The sequence below is a fragment of the Macrobrachium nipponense genome, chromosome 21 (assembly GCF_015104395.2).
Source record: "Macrobrachium nipponense isolate FS-2020 chromosome 21, ASM1510439v2, whole genome shotgun sequence".
Taxonomy (NCBI): Eukaryota; Metazoa; Arthropoda; class Malacostraca; order Decapoda; family Palaemonidae; genus Macrobrachium; species Macrobrachium nipponense.
This window is the reverse complement of record NC_087212.1, coordinates 60,821,586-60,834,085: the sequence shown is the minus strand read 5'-3', so window position 1 is coordinate 60,834,085 and position 12,500 is coordinate 60,821,586. Positions and strand designations below refer to the sequence as shown.

General features: G+C 36.0%; 2 protein-coding genes across 5 annotated transcripts in view; one reads left to right on the top strand and one right to left on the bottom strand.

Moving 5' to 3' along the window:
* The window catches only part of LOC135198069 (opsin Rh5-like), a 707,912-nt gene that overhangs the window by 242,223 nt on the left and 453,189 nt on the right, over nucleotides 1-12,500 (bottom strand). The window contains exon 11 of one of the 2 annotated variants that reach the window (XR_010310719.1): nucleotides 6,723-6,826. The exons of the other annotated variant lie outside the window; for it this stretch is intronic. The gene's annotated coding sequence lies outside the window, so the exon portion shown is untranslated. Of the gene's footprint in view, nucleotides 1-6,722; nucleotides 6,827-12,500 lie in introns of those variants that run through there. 2 annotated transcript variants of the gene reach the window in all.
* LOC135198070 (choline O-acetyltransferase-like) overlaps nucleotides 1-12,500 on the top strand; it is a 243,220-nt gene that overhangs the window by 50,326 nt on the left and 180,394 nt on the right. The gene's annotated exons all lie outside the window — the stretch shown is intronic.

The window sequence follows — 12,500 nt, the reverse complement described above, 5'->3', positions numbered from 1 at the left end:
CCTGGCCTGAGTTGTGTGCGTGTCACATACACGTGGTAAAAGAAAGAAAACAAATCTAAATTAATTTTTTTTTTTACAAACCGTATCATAATGGAAATTGGTCTCAACAAGTTCGACTGGCGATATAAAATCTTGACAACCTAAATCAAAACCATAAACAAATAAAATAGATAATAAACGTTACATCAATCTTTCACAGACTACGAAGAAAAAGGTGCCAACACGAAAATCGGCTTAAATATTTTTATATAACTCTTCCCTGTAGGCAGAGGTGTTATTTAAACAAATATTGTTTCTTGCATGAACAGCTCTTGCAAAAACGGACTGTGCCTTTATTATAGTTATGCGCAAAGTTGTGTCCAAAAATTCTACTCACTCATCCGGGTAGTTACTTAATTTCTTCGGGGAATGGCCTACAGGCAATAAGCTGATAATCAGATATTTCGCAAAATGTCTACACAAATTCGGCCCATTCTACCCCGAGCCCACCAACCATGATAAGAAAAACGTGTCAGTGCAAACTGCAAGGACACATAACAAACTACGTAGACTGGTCCTACGCTGCCTTGGACCTCCCTAACCTACCTTTAAGAGCTCATTTTAAGAGTAGATAATTTGGAGCTCAAGCACAGAAAATAAAGCTAGGAATCCGGTCAAGTCTGCAGTATATGTTTTCGTAAGTTCCTGTATGACCTTGTTAAAACCAGTATCGCAATGAATCATCCGGTTACAAATAAATAAACAGTTAAAGAATTATGCCAACGATCATCAACTGCGCATAATACAATAGCGGCTAAAAATTTCACAAAACTAAGAGTTGTGTTAATATTAGTATAAATAAAAAATAACTAAACTACATCTTGATTTAACAGGAAGGTTACGTAGACATCAGCAGCCTCAAAGAAAATATCGACACTTAATTTTTTACAAACATGTATCATGAGGATAAATAGCGCCTTTTCACGCCAAGGATTAAGCATAATACCCTAAAAGAGTGTATCCTCATCCTGTCATTACACACCTAATATACACGCTCTAAGCACACTATGTGAAGAACAAAGATTTTTAGAAAATCCTTTAAATTAAAACTGCAAGAAACATGGTTTGATATTCAAGTCCTTTGATTCCAAAGCACAGTAAAGTGTCGATCTTGAGGAAACCAATGACAGACATCGTTTTTTACAATACTGTAAAATGTAAAATATTGTCATAGTCAGTACCAAGAGAGTCCGAGTCTATTTTAATGTCAACGGAATTCTTAAAAATAAACTCAAATTGCTTTACAAAAACCATCAAATAAATGCTAAAGATAAGGAGTGATAATTACCATGTACAAATGCCAGTAATGAAATAAAAATAGCAATGTTTTCCCTTTGAATATTAACGAATATTGTATGTACAACATAGGGCTAATGTCAAATCGCCAAATAAGTGGGAATGACATAACTCAACAAATATACATATATATTATATATATATATATATATATATATATATATATATATATATATATATAAAATATAAATATATAATATATATATATTAGTGCAATAGTCTACTCATGAACACAATACAACACACAGAATTTTGATTGATAAACAAATAAAAAAAATTCTTAATATAGGTGAATTTTACGACTTCGAAAAGTATTAGAATACAATTATTGTAAGTTATTATTACGAATATAAATTTGTATAGTTTCTCTTTTCTGATATCTAGTATTTAGATCACCTAGTGCGTGAGAAGATTAGAAAATTTTTCAATAAAAATTAAAGTATAATATAATGCAACTGAATGACACACACAGGTTAGTACGGTTCCTGTGAAGAATTGCTGGATCTGAACAACGTTCCGGACGAATTTTGATACATTGCAGATGTATCAATACATTTCACGCTATGAAAATGGACCGAATAGTAGATTAAATTCTGAACTATTTATACATATACACATATATGCATATATCACCTCGCTAATGAGAGTGGCAACAACATATAAACTGCATACAGTATTATATCATGAAAAGATCAGCAATTCATAGTTACCATTCACTTACTTTAAAGAGTACATAAATTATTATACAAAACTGCATTTAGCAATGAACCAACTCAAAGCATTAATGATTGTGTCTACTATGATATACTGATAAGTATCTTCCATCTCTGACGAATCTCACCTATTGAGGTAACGTTTATTGTCTTTATTGTTAAAATAAACAAGGCTTTTTCTGCATGGATATTGAAGGTCTATGATCACATGAATAAAAATATCTAAGATTACTCATGCTCAGCGGTGAAGGTCTGCTTGTGAATTTACTTTATTCTAAAAAACATATAAGATCATTCAGAAACCCAAACAAAGAACAAATGCTTCCCCAGACCCGCACGCATTTCAATCGTTGTTTCTTTTGTTTTGTCATTTCCACGAATCTGACAGAGCATTTTGTCATCCATACATTCTACATGACTGAGTGTCAAAATCCCTAATCGTCTACTATAAGAATAACCCCCAGGAACCAGCAGGACGTGATCCTGGATGTTCGCCTAAAATTCTTTTTATCGTTTCATCACCACAGATGTAGGAAGCTCTCGTTCGAGAGATCCTGCAGTGGGTGTGGCAAGAGAGGGCAATGGTCTAGTCCCTTTAAAGTTCCGTGTGTAGACGGGGCTGGGGTGGAGGGACAGAGAGGAGAATGAGGGGGTGAAGCCCGTTCTGTTGAGCGAAAGAGACCCTCCCGATGGTGAAGTCCTCGACCACACCTCTCCGCACCCCTCCCCAGGTAGTCCAACTCTCTCTCTCTCTCTCTCTCTCTCTCTCTCTCTCTCTCTCTTAATTCAGGTTGTTATTATTCCCTCGTTTCACCGCTCGGTAACAGGGTTACAAGTTATATATCTTACTTACTTTATTGTGAAAGGATGATTTCGTGTTTTTACAAAATATTCTCAAAATGTATTAGCTGTACTTTGTCAGAATCCTTTTTTGTAGCTTTGTCTTTATAAATATCACCAGATTTCTCCCGACGTTATGATAAAAAGTTTCACTTCCTTCTTTCCAATTTTCCATATGACAGCCACCCCTCTTTTCTTCAGCAATCAAAAGGCCCTTTACCTTTCTCCTCTTCCTCCCTCTACTACTCTTTCGTCTTTTCTCTTGCCGGTACTTCCCACCAAGCAACGCTACTACGCTCTCTAATACTCTCTCTCTCTCTCTCTCTCTCTCTCTCTCTCTCTCTCTCTCTCTCTCTCTCTCTCTCTCTCGCTCTCTCTCTCTCTCTCTCTCTCTCTCTCTCTCTCACCGTAACCAGGCTGGATATGAACAGTTTTTCCTTTTTCCTCAGCAGGTTGATCAAGTCTGTTATTGGTTTTACCACACAGATCTGAGATAAAACTCTATGGTTGATGGACTTCACGTTTCAATTCATTCCATCAGTTCTTTTATAAACCGTTCCAAGATTGATTTTCAGGTTCATTTTAGCAACACATACCTTAATGAACGCGCACAGATTATATATAAAGCAATATGAATATAAATTTATTCACATATCTTCAAATGTCATTTTTGTTTTGATTATATACAAAAGTGTGCGCTAATTTTTCGGTTCTGAATACACAGGTAAAAGGAAGAAATAAATATGTAATTTGGAAGCTCAAAATATACAAACAAAGAAAACCTATCACACCTCACTTATTTTGCATTTAATGCGGTATTAAATTTCCGATAATTGAAATTACAAGAGACCGGAGTTATTCGACTGATAATCATACATTCCCTAAGGTTAATTAACTGTGTGCGTGTTTTTTTTATATGTTCTCTTAAATTCCTTATTCAGCATTTCGCTGTTATTTATTTTTCTGCTGTCAAACATTCAATTCCTACACAACAAAAAAATACTAAGGTATTAAAGCGTATATCTTGATATTTATATCATTATTTATAGCAGGTTTTATTTATAGAGCAATATCCCACAGTCCCTCGCGTGTTATAAACACAGCAGCAATTTCAACTATAAATATTACGAAATGTCTATAAATAAGAGACGGGACTATGGTCTTACGATGCAAACACTATTTGTATTGTTGGAAATCGTTAACTTTGAAGCTTTATATTGGTGTACAAATTCTTCATATACGTCATATTTGCCTATGAAGTCATTTTGGTGACAACTTGCATGCTTTTATTTAAAAAAGATAGCAACATAAACATCTACATTTACTAATATTAAAAATGAATCTTAAAACTGTATCCTTACGTAATAAGCAAAATCCAAATAATCATATCGTCTTATAAGAACCGTGGTTAGTGACTATATACTTTCAACGAACAGTTATAAACTGTGATATACTTTCAACGAACAGTAATAAACTGTGGACTTTTAACTAATGATAAATACCTTTTTGTGATAATATCAACTAAAGAATTGACAAACACCTTTCATGCACAAGAAGTTTGGGCAATCTTTTTATAAGCTTGAAACTGGAACTGGAAGCTCACCAACTGAGGTTGATAATTATTATCATCAACATTAAGTACAGCCATGCATCTTACATACTCATACGTACGCCATGCATCTCGTTAATATCAAGCTAGTCAAGCGTCTAACGAAGTTTAGATCATCTAAATTGTGAATTGAAGACGCAAAGCTCATCTTCAAATCTTGAAAATATGCAAGGCACACTAAAAACTTGATCTAACACAATGCATGTTATAAATTTGAAGTTACTTCTTGGAACTTGTGAGTGTAAAGTTTGACCTTCATTAAACGTCTGAACTTGGGCTAAGCATTTTATAAACCTGAAGTTAACTCATACACTGCATTTGTAAGGTATTCAGCATGAATACTATTTCATACTGATACACATTTTATGACGAATGGAACGATGCAAATTAAACAATCAAATAACTCTATCCATGAAAAGTATGTGAAGAGAAGCCTGAGGGTTTAGCGTTGTTCAGAAGAGAGAGAGAGAGAGAGAGAGAGAGAGAGAGAGAGAGAGAGAGAGAGAGAGAGAGAGAGAGAGAGAGAGAGAGGAGTGATATCCATCTTGACAATTTACGACGTCCTTCTCAGGAGAGAGGAGGCAGCTTCACCCATCCACTCATTTCATTTATCTTCCACACTTTTCCGCTCTTTCCTACACTTTCCTCTCTGGGAATAATTTGCCATTATCTCCTCGTTACAGCTGACTAATTATATTTCGCTACGTTTTTATACAAACTAAGAGTTGTCAGTTCTCCCTTAATCCTACAAAGAACCATTTCTTACCTTTCTCTGCTGTCACTTCTTATTAACATTACCGGAACTAATAATGGCTTTCTCAAGGAATTATTCCCAAGCTAATCATCTCTCCACCTACACCCAATCGTTTTTCCCTCGGAAGAGGTAAATCATGCTTTTGTATTTGCTTAAATGTATTTTATGTTGACCATTGACGTCATCTCCATCTATCTAAATACGACATATTTCCTACATCTCTTTTTTCTCTCAATTTTACTCCGTTATGGAACTTATCAATTTTCACATGAGCAGACCCTGTAAAGCCAGCATTATTTGCCACACAGATCAATTAATCAAACCCAGACCATCAATAAGATCAATACTAAAATCGCATATCAATTTAATACCATTATGAACAACTTTACAAGTTCACTGCAAACAAATCTGAAAGAATTCAGGGGGCTAGACGGTGATGGAATCTTTTCCATATTCAATTGGCAAACAATTTCTCACTATCATTTCTTTTAACGTAAACTATTACTTCTCGTCTATTTTTCAGCATCCATCGCCTGTCATCCAACCGACAATTAGTCAACCAACGCCTAGTCATCCAACTAATCAGTTTTGATCAGCCATGTCATCACCCCTTCTACGTATCGATCTTACATTTCCTTACCTTCATTTATTTCCCTTCCCCTCTTTCTCCATCTCCCCGACCCCTCCAGATCTCCCCTTTTGGTCACTAGAGACGAAGGAAAGGGAAGAGGAAGTCAAGGTAGAGTGAGCGAGAGGGCCCCGGGTCACTTCACTTCACGTCACAGAGCCACTCCTGCATCACTTAACATTACCGGTACTCAGCCTCTCGATTCAATGCGACATGAATAATCGAAAGCCTGAGTGTCGGTGAGAAAATGCGCATGAACTACGACTGAGAATTACAGATTATAGGAGATGGCATAAAGAATTAGTCTGTGGATATGGAGATGAAATACCGGAGAGAGAGAGAGAGAGAGAGAGAGAGAGAGAGAGAGAGAGAGAGAGAGAGAGAGAGAGAGAGATGCAACGGAAAATAAGCCAGTCACTAGCATCTTTGCCTTACATGCTATTGTGATGATGGCCTCTCCAAGAGCGAAGACCAGAAGTTTCATCGATGCAAACTAGCATCATATTTGGGTATGCATCAGATAAAATCAATAAAATTTACTGTATTCCGTTCAAAAAGATTCTTCATGTGCGCCCGCGAACGTGTTTCATAGGGATACAGTAATATGATAATCTGCGTCACACTGAGATGACAAGACACGCACATCAATTCTTTATAAGGGCTGACCGAATAACCTGTCCATGACCCGAGCTTTGGGCCACACAACTGACACCTTCAACAGCAAACCAGCCGCTTCATTGATCATCTTTAAAACATTGATAACAATCATAATAGCTAAACATACTTCTGTATACAAGTGATACCAAATAATAATAATAAAAAAACAAAACACCTAAAAATCTTACCCGAATAGAGTATAAGAAACGCAAAGGTACATTTAGGTAACATTATAGTATGTTATTAGGCAGTCTGGCGCCATGGCACTTCGTAAGAAGGTTGTTGGTACTCTGCAAGACGAAAAAAACACAGTCTAAATGCATTCAAATAACAATTATAATAATTGAAAAAGAAACCCACAAAATCACTTTGTAACTTGTTTACTTCTAAGTATTTACATTTAGTTTTACTCCACACTCTAGAGTGTGGAGTAAAACTAAATGTAAATACTTAGAAGTAAACAAGTTACAAAGTGATTTTGTGGGTTTCTTTTTCAATCTTCAGAAGAAAACTGAAAGAAGTTTTTGTTTGGTTAATTATGATAATACCACTTTTGACATTTTAATAAAGTTTATTGAAGACAGCTATCAATCATAAAAAACTCATAAGCACTACCCTAAACAGTTAGCCCAAGGATAAAATCCGAGGATGCCACAGCAATCCAGACAAGTGAACAATAATCAAGTAATGATAAAACAAAATAAGTAAATCAGGTGTCGTAGGAACCCTCCGAAACATAAAGCTTTTGGGCAGCATCACACATTCAACTTCTGACACCTCTAAAGAACAAATATTCGCGAGCTTTGCATCCGATACCACCCACGACTGCTGACACTTTCTCGTTTACACTATAGTATAGTAGCCTTCATATCCGGCAACATTAGAGGCATATATCTTGAACAAATATGTCCATTCACTTTTCAAGAACATAAAAGATATTTCAAAATTGCTTTTGGGTTCCTCATCTGCAGCTTTATCTACCAGTAATTTGATGCCAGAGGTTCAACGAGGTTAGCTGTAGCGTCATGGTATGGTTGTCCTGCCTGGTACTTTTCTTACTCCTAAAAAGAATTAAACTAACATTTGCAAGACTAATGGTCACATACTGACTGCAACCTGATCTTGTGTTGTAATATAGCCAGCTCAGTCTGGTATCGACAATAACATTAGCAGGACGAAACACACCTCTAGTAAACAAAGAAAATCACGTGCGTGTTATCCTCACAGCATCTCAACGGAAATAGTACCATATTACAATATCAAAAAAGATAATCCAGGCAACGAGAGGAAATGACATAACAAGAACACATGGTAAATATCACTGACGTTCATGCGCATCTAAGGTTGTTAGCTTGAAAAGCAGCTGGAAGACCCATGGGCGCCTCGACTTCCAAAACATGCTATACTTATTAGGTCTGTCTGTCATAAATCATGTACTAAGCATGTGTTTGGCGTGGAAGCGAGGTAGATAAGACTGTATTTCTTGGTATCCTCCTCATTATTCAACTTTCCAGTGAAAAACATGGCAAGGTATCCTCAGAGATGAACTGCTAAACATCAAAATATTCTAGTTATTTCTCTCACTTGGTTCTTTTTTATAAATAATCATTGTTTGACAATATTTGTATACTGTTTACATTATTAAAATTCCAAGCAAAATGATTTTTTACAATGCTAAACGCTTAAATAATACTTGGTAGAATATATGCCTGGTAAGCAGTTTGATGGATTTTTTTTTTAAATCAGCTTGTAGTTATACATGTATATGGAACGTTTTCAATCTATTAGCGATTTCCGAAAAATGTATTAATAATAATTTTACTGCCTTCACCTCAATATTACTTAGCATGAAAATACAATGTCTCTATACCACTGCTTTTGTAGATCCGAATTTCGTTTTAATCCATAATTTCCGAGCAATAAACAGAAAACATATGCGCATAGTGAATATCTTAGACTGGTAAGATAAATAGATCAAATAATTACCACAAGTGACATGCACCTATAATGCAGAAGCCATTAGCAAACCTATGACTTCAATATATCATTTTAACAAAAGATATGGGAGCAACGCAAAGCAATGCCTACAGGTAAGAGCAATGAAAAAATGTCTGGTCTATCTGAAAACAATCAATATATCTAAACTTGATATTGTTTTGTAACTTTCCACGGAAATTCTTTACAATTCACTGTGCTCTACAGTATTATACTTGAGAATATACTCCAACGGTAAATAGTGTAGCCCTGAAGACCACAGGTTCATGACTGAAATGGCAGCCAACTTCACAATAAAAAAATATACTAGCTTAGTAATATCTTGTGTATCCCTTCAAAATTTCAGGTTTGATGAATGAAAGAGGCACTTGATATATATATATATATATATATATATATATAATATATATATATATATATATATATATATATATACACGTGTATGTGTGTGCATGAATCTATTACCTTGCTACTGACAGTGAATTAACTAAAATATAATCTGAGAAACCCATTTCAAAAAAGAGCAAAATGAATTAAACTGAAGCTCTCGACGAAACCATGTCAAAATAGGCCAGTCTTTAAGTTCGCCGCCAGTGTTCTGGAATAGGACGACAAACACCTCTATACTCGTGTGGGTATAGCGGAGGCCAGGTTTGATGAGGCAAATAATTGGTTATTATTGGAGGCCGCTAAAGGAATAAATGGGATGGGATGGGGGGAAGCAGGGGGATGGACGTGGAAAGAATTAAGAGAGAATGAAGGGGTAATTCTGCTCTATATAATAACTAAAGTTATTTGTTTATTTCCTTATCTCCATCATGTCTGCTTTCTTCGGGCTGAGCTGGTTTTGGGTGTTCATGATCTTAATAATATAAGAGCTATTAAATGCCTGATTAAAAAAATACATCTCTGTGTTGATTTGCTTACTTATTCTTGGATATCATTATCGACACCTATTATGTTCCATTCTTAACACTATTTTCCACAAATCTCCTAATAAAAGTCGTTTAAAATCTTTAGATTCATAAAGATTACTCGTCACATAATAGGTTTGTTTTCAAATCATATAATTACATAAAGTACAAGAACGTTTTTATTTCATTGTTTAAAGTCTTGAAATTGGGGAAAAAAAAATTGTTTTGCAAAATGTGTGTGCACGTAGGAAACACGCATGAGTGTGTCTGTATTATGCTATACGGAATTTTCCTCTCACACCGGGAGGCTCCAGAGGGATGCCCAACAATAGTAAGAAAAAGAGTAGCCTTTAAAATAAAGTCCATCGGAAATCGCAGGACTGATGGCTTTAAAATATTTTGTTGGCAAAGAACGAGCTAAGCTACAGAAATTTGGGGTAGGAGAGTTTCACCTCTGCATTACCTTAAATATTATGAATGTTTCAACAGTATTATTCCTTTATTTTACTTATATTTGCTTACATTACCTCTTTAAATTAATACTTGGTGCTATTTTTTTTATTACCATCAGTTCACACAGAAAATTCAAATATACATAAACATGAAGAGAGATCCATTTACAGCATATTGCCAATGTACCTAAACCTGTGCAAATAAAACACAAACAAAATATCAACATTGTCTCAAAAGCAAAATTATTGGGATAATAAAGGACAGTGAATTGTAACTGATTGATTCTTACTGTCGTTAAGGAATAAATGATGCAAAAGATAGTGAAAAATTGGAAGAGGTAAGAAGAAGTGAATTTATATTGTTTGAAGCTCTGAAGATAGTAGGATTTCTGAAAGAGGTTACATCATTGATAAAAACCTGGATAAAAGCGTTGAAGGATTTTGTTCGCTGGGATAACAGAGGAAGAGAGGTTGGCGAGAAAGTCTCATTAATCCTGTGTCATGGGATGAAAGAGAGACAGCTAGGTTGACGACGTGGTAGAGACTATAAAACGATTCACCATTAATAACAAGAAACCACATATGCGTGTTCAAAACAAGAGGCGAATAGGCGTAAACACGTCAGTTGCCAAAGGGAGTTCTCGGTTAGGTCGCCAATTTTCTATTCAGCAATCAGAGGATGAAAATGGCAGTATCTGTTGTCCTTGTTTTCTCTGAAGCCAACCCTTGAAGATATATTAGGTCATGGGGTGGGGGGGGATTATACAATGGAAAGTTTAAGGGTCGACTTTGTATAAGCATACAAAAAACAAACAAAAAAAATCGTCGTGATTATACTGTAAAAGTGTATAATTATGGGAAAGAAAAACTCATCTGGCGTAGGGCAGAAACAGGATTCTATGTGGTTAATCGATAAAAAAATAAGAACTGAAAGAGAAAATCTGTGAGAAAAAGTGAAAGCAGACCATTTCAGGGTCAAAATTTGCTAGAACTTTCAGAAGAAAAACTATTTATTACCGTATGAAAATAAATATAAGACTCAGGTCTTACAGGACAATGTTTTTTTTTTTCTTTTAACTAAGAATTGAAGCCTTGTGTCGAGGGGAATGAAGACGGCAGAAAAAAAGCAGGTGTGAACTATATACAACAGACTGGACAGGGTTTATATAAATCATAAAACGTTTGTGAATGCGACTATTGAAAATATAAGAACAATAAAAGGAATGGAGAAATGCATAGCATCAAAGTGATTGTTTCACCGAGTATCAACCCACTGTGCGTGTGAGGAAAGTTGGACCGAGAAAAAAATTCCAAAGAAACCGATGAGTCGATTAATTATTGCTGATTGAACTCTAAAAGTGAAATAACATATTTTACGTATTAAAACGGCATAACAGTGCTTACAGTGCGAGGTCAATGAAAAACAATTATCCGCCTCGTCTTCGAAGCATCAAATGAAATTTTTTTTACATTATATTGCACTAAAGTCTTACCCAACTGCAAGGCACTTGTTCCACCGGTGATGAAGCACTGAGGATGAGGGCTGCATCCTGGCTTATAAATAATCCATCATGCCAAAAATAGCTTCATAACTGATCCAAAAATGGTGAGCACACCGATGGGATTTGACTTTCAAAAACAGGCAGAAGTCAGAGGGAGCCATGTACGAATGACTATGGACTCCGAGACAAAAATTAAAAGCAGTAGCTGGCTACTTTTGTCTCTGCCACCCACGGCGTTTGGACAAGGGTATAGTCTTACAGCAACAACACACTCACTCAGGCCTTTCACCTTCATTTCATATCAGTTTTTCTAAATTGTTTTAATTCTGATGTATAAGACTCCATCCTTTCATAATCTCCAGACCCAGTCAGGCATGAACCAAAAACTTCCCATAAAACAATAGGTGTCACTCCCATTCTGGACCATAGCATGCACTTAATAATACAATTTTTTTCACCTACCACACTCAATCTAACCTTTAAAATCCTAGACCTGACGCATTTGCACTCTCTCCCCTGCCCCAAGAGTGTTCCCTTCCATTTACCTCATAGTTCCACGCTGGACGAGTGGTTTTCGCGCTCGGCTGCCCATCCGGTGGTCCAAGGTTCGATTCCCGGCTCGGCCAACGCGGAATCAGAGGAATTTATTTCTGGTGATAAAAATTCATTTCTCGATATAGTGTGGTTCGGATCCCACAATAAGCTGTAGGTCCCGTTGCCAGGTGACCAATTGGTTCCTAGCCACGTGAAAATATCTAATCCTTCGGGCCAGCTCTAGGAGAGCTGTTAATCAGCTCAGTTGTCTGGTAAAACTAAGATATACTATTACTCTTTGCCTTTCCCATTCCTGAACACAGTGTATTTGCACCTTGGTCCCATTACGAGCCAAAACACCTACCTTTCTCTCTCTTCATAAATCTAATGCACATTTTATTTTTCTTTTGTTGCTCATACTGTAACGTTGAGGCCTGCCAACCTTCCAAAGCCAATTGATAATTTTCACGACAAGCTGTGAAGCACAAGAGCTTTTCCCAGGATCGAACGAGAATGGAGAGTGTTTCTCCTCATTAGCCTTACCTATATATATATATATATATATAT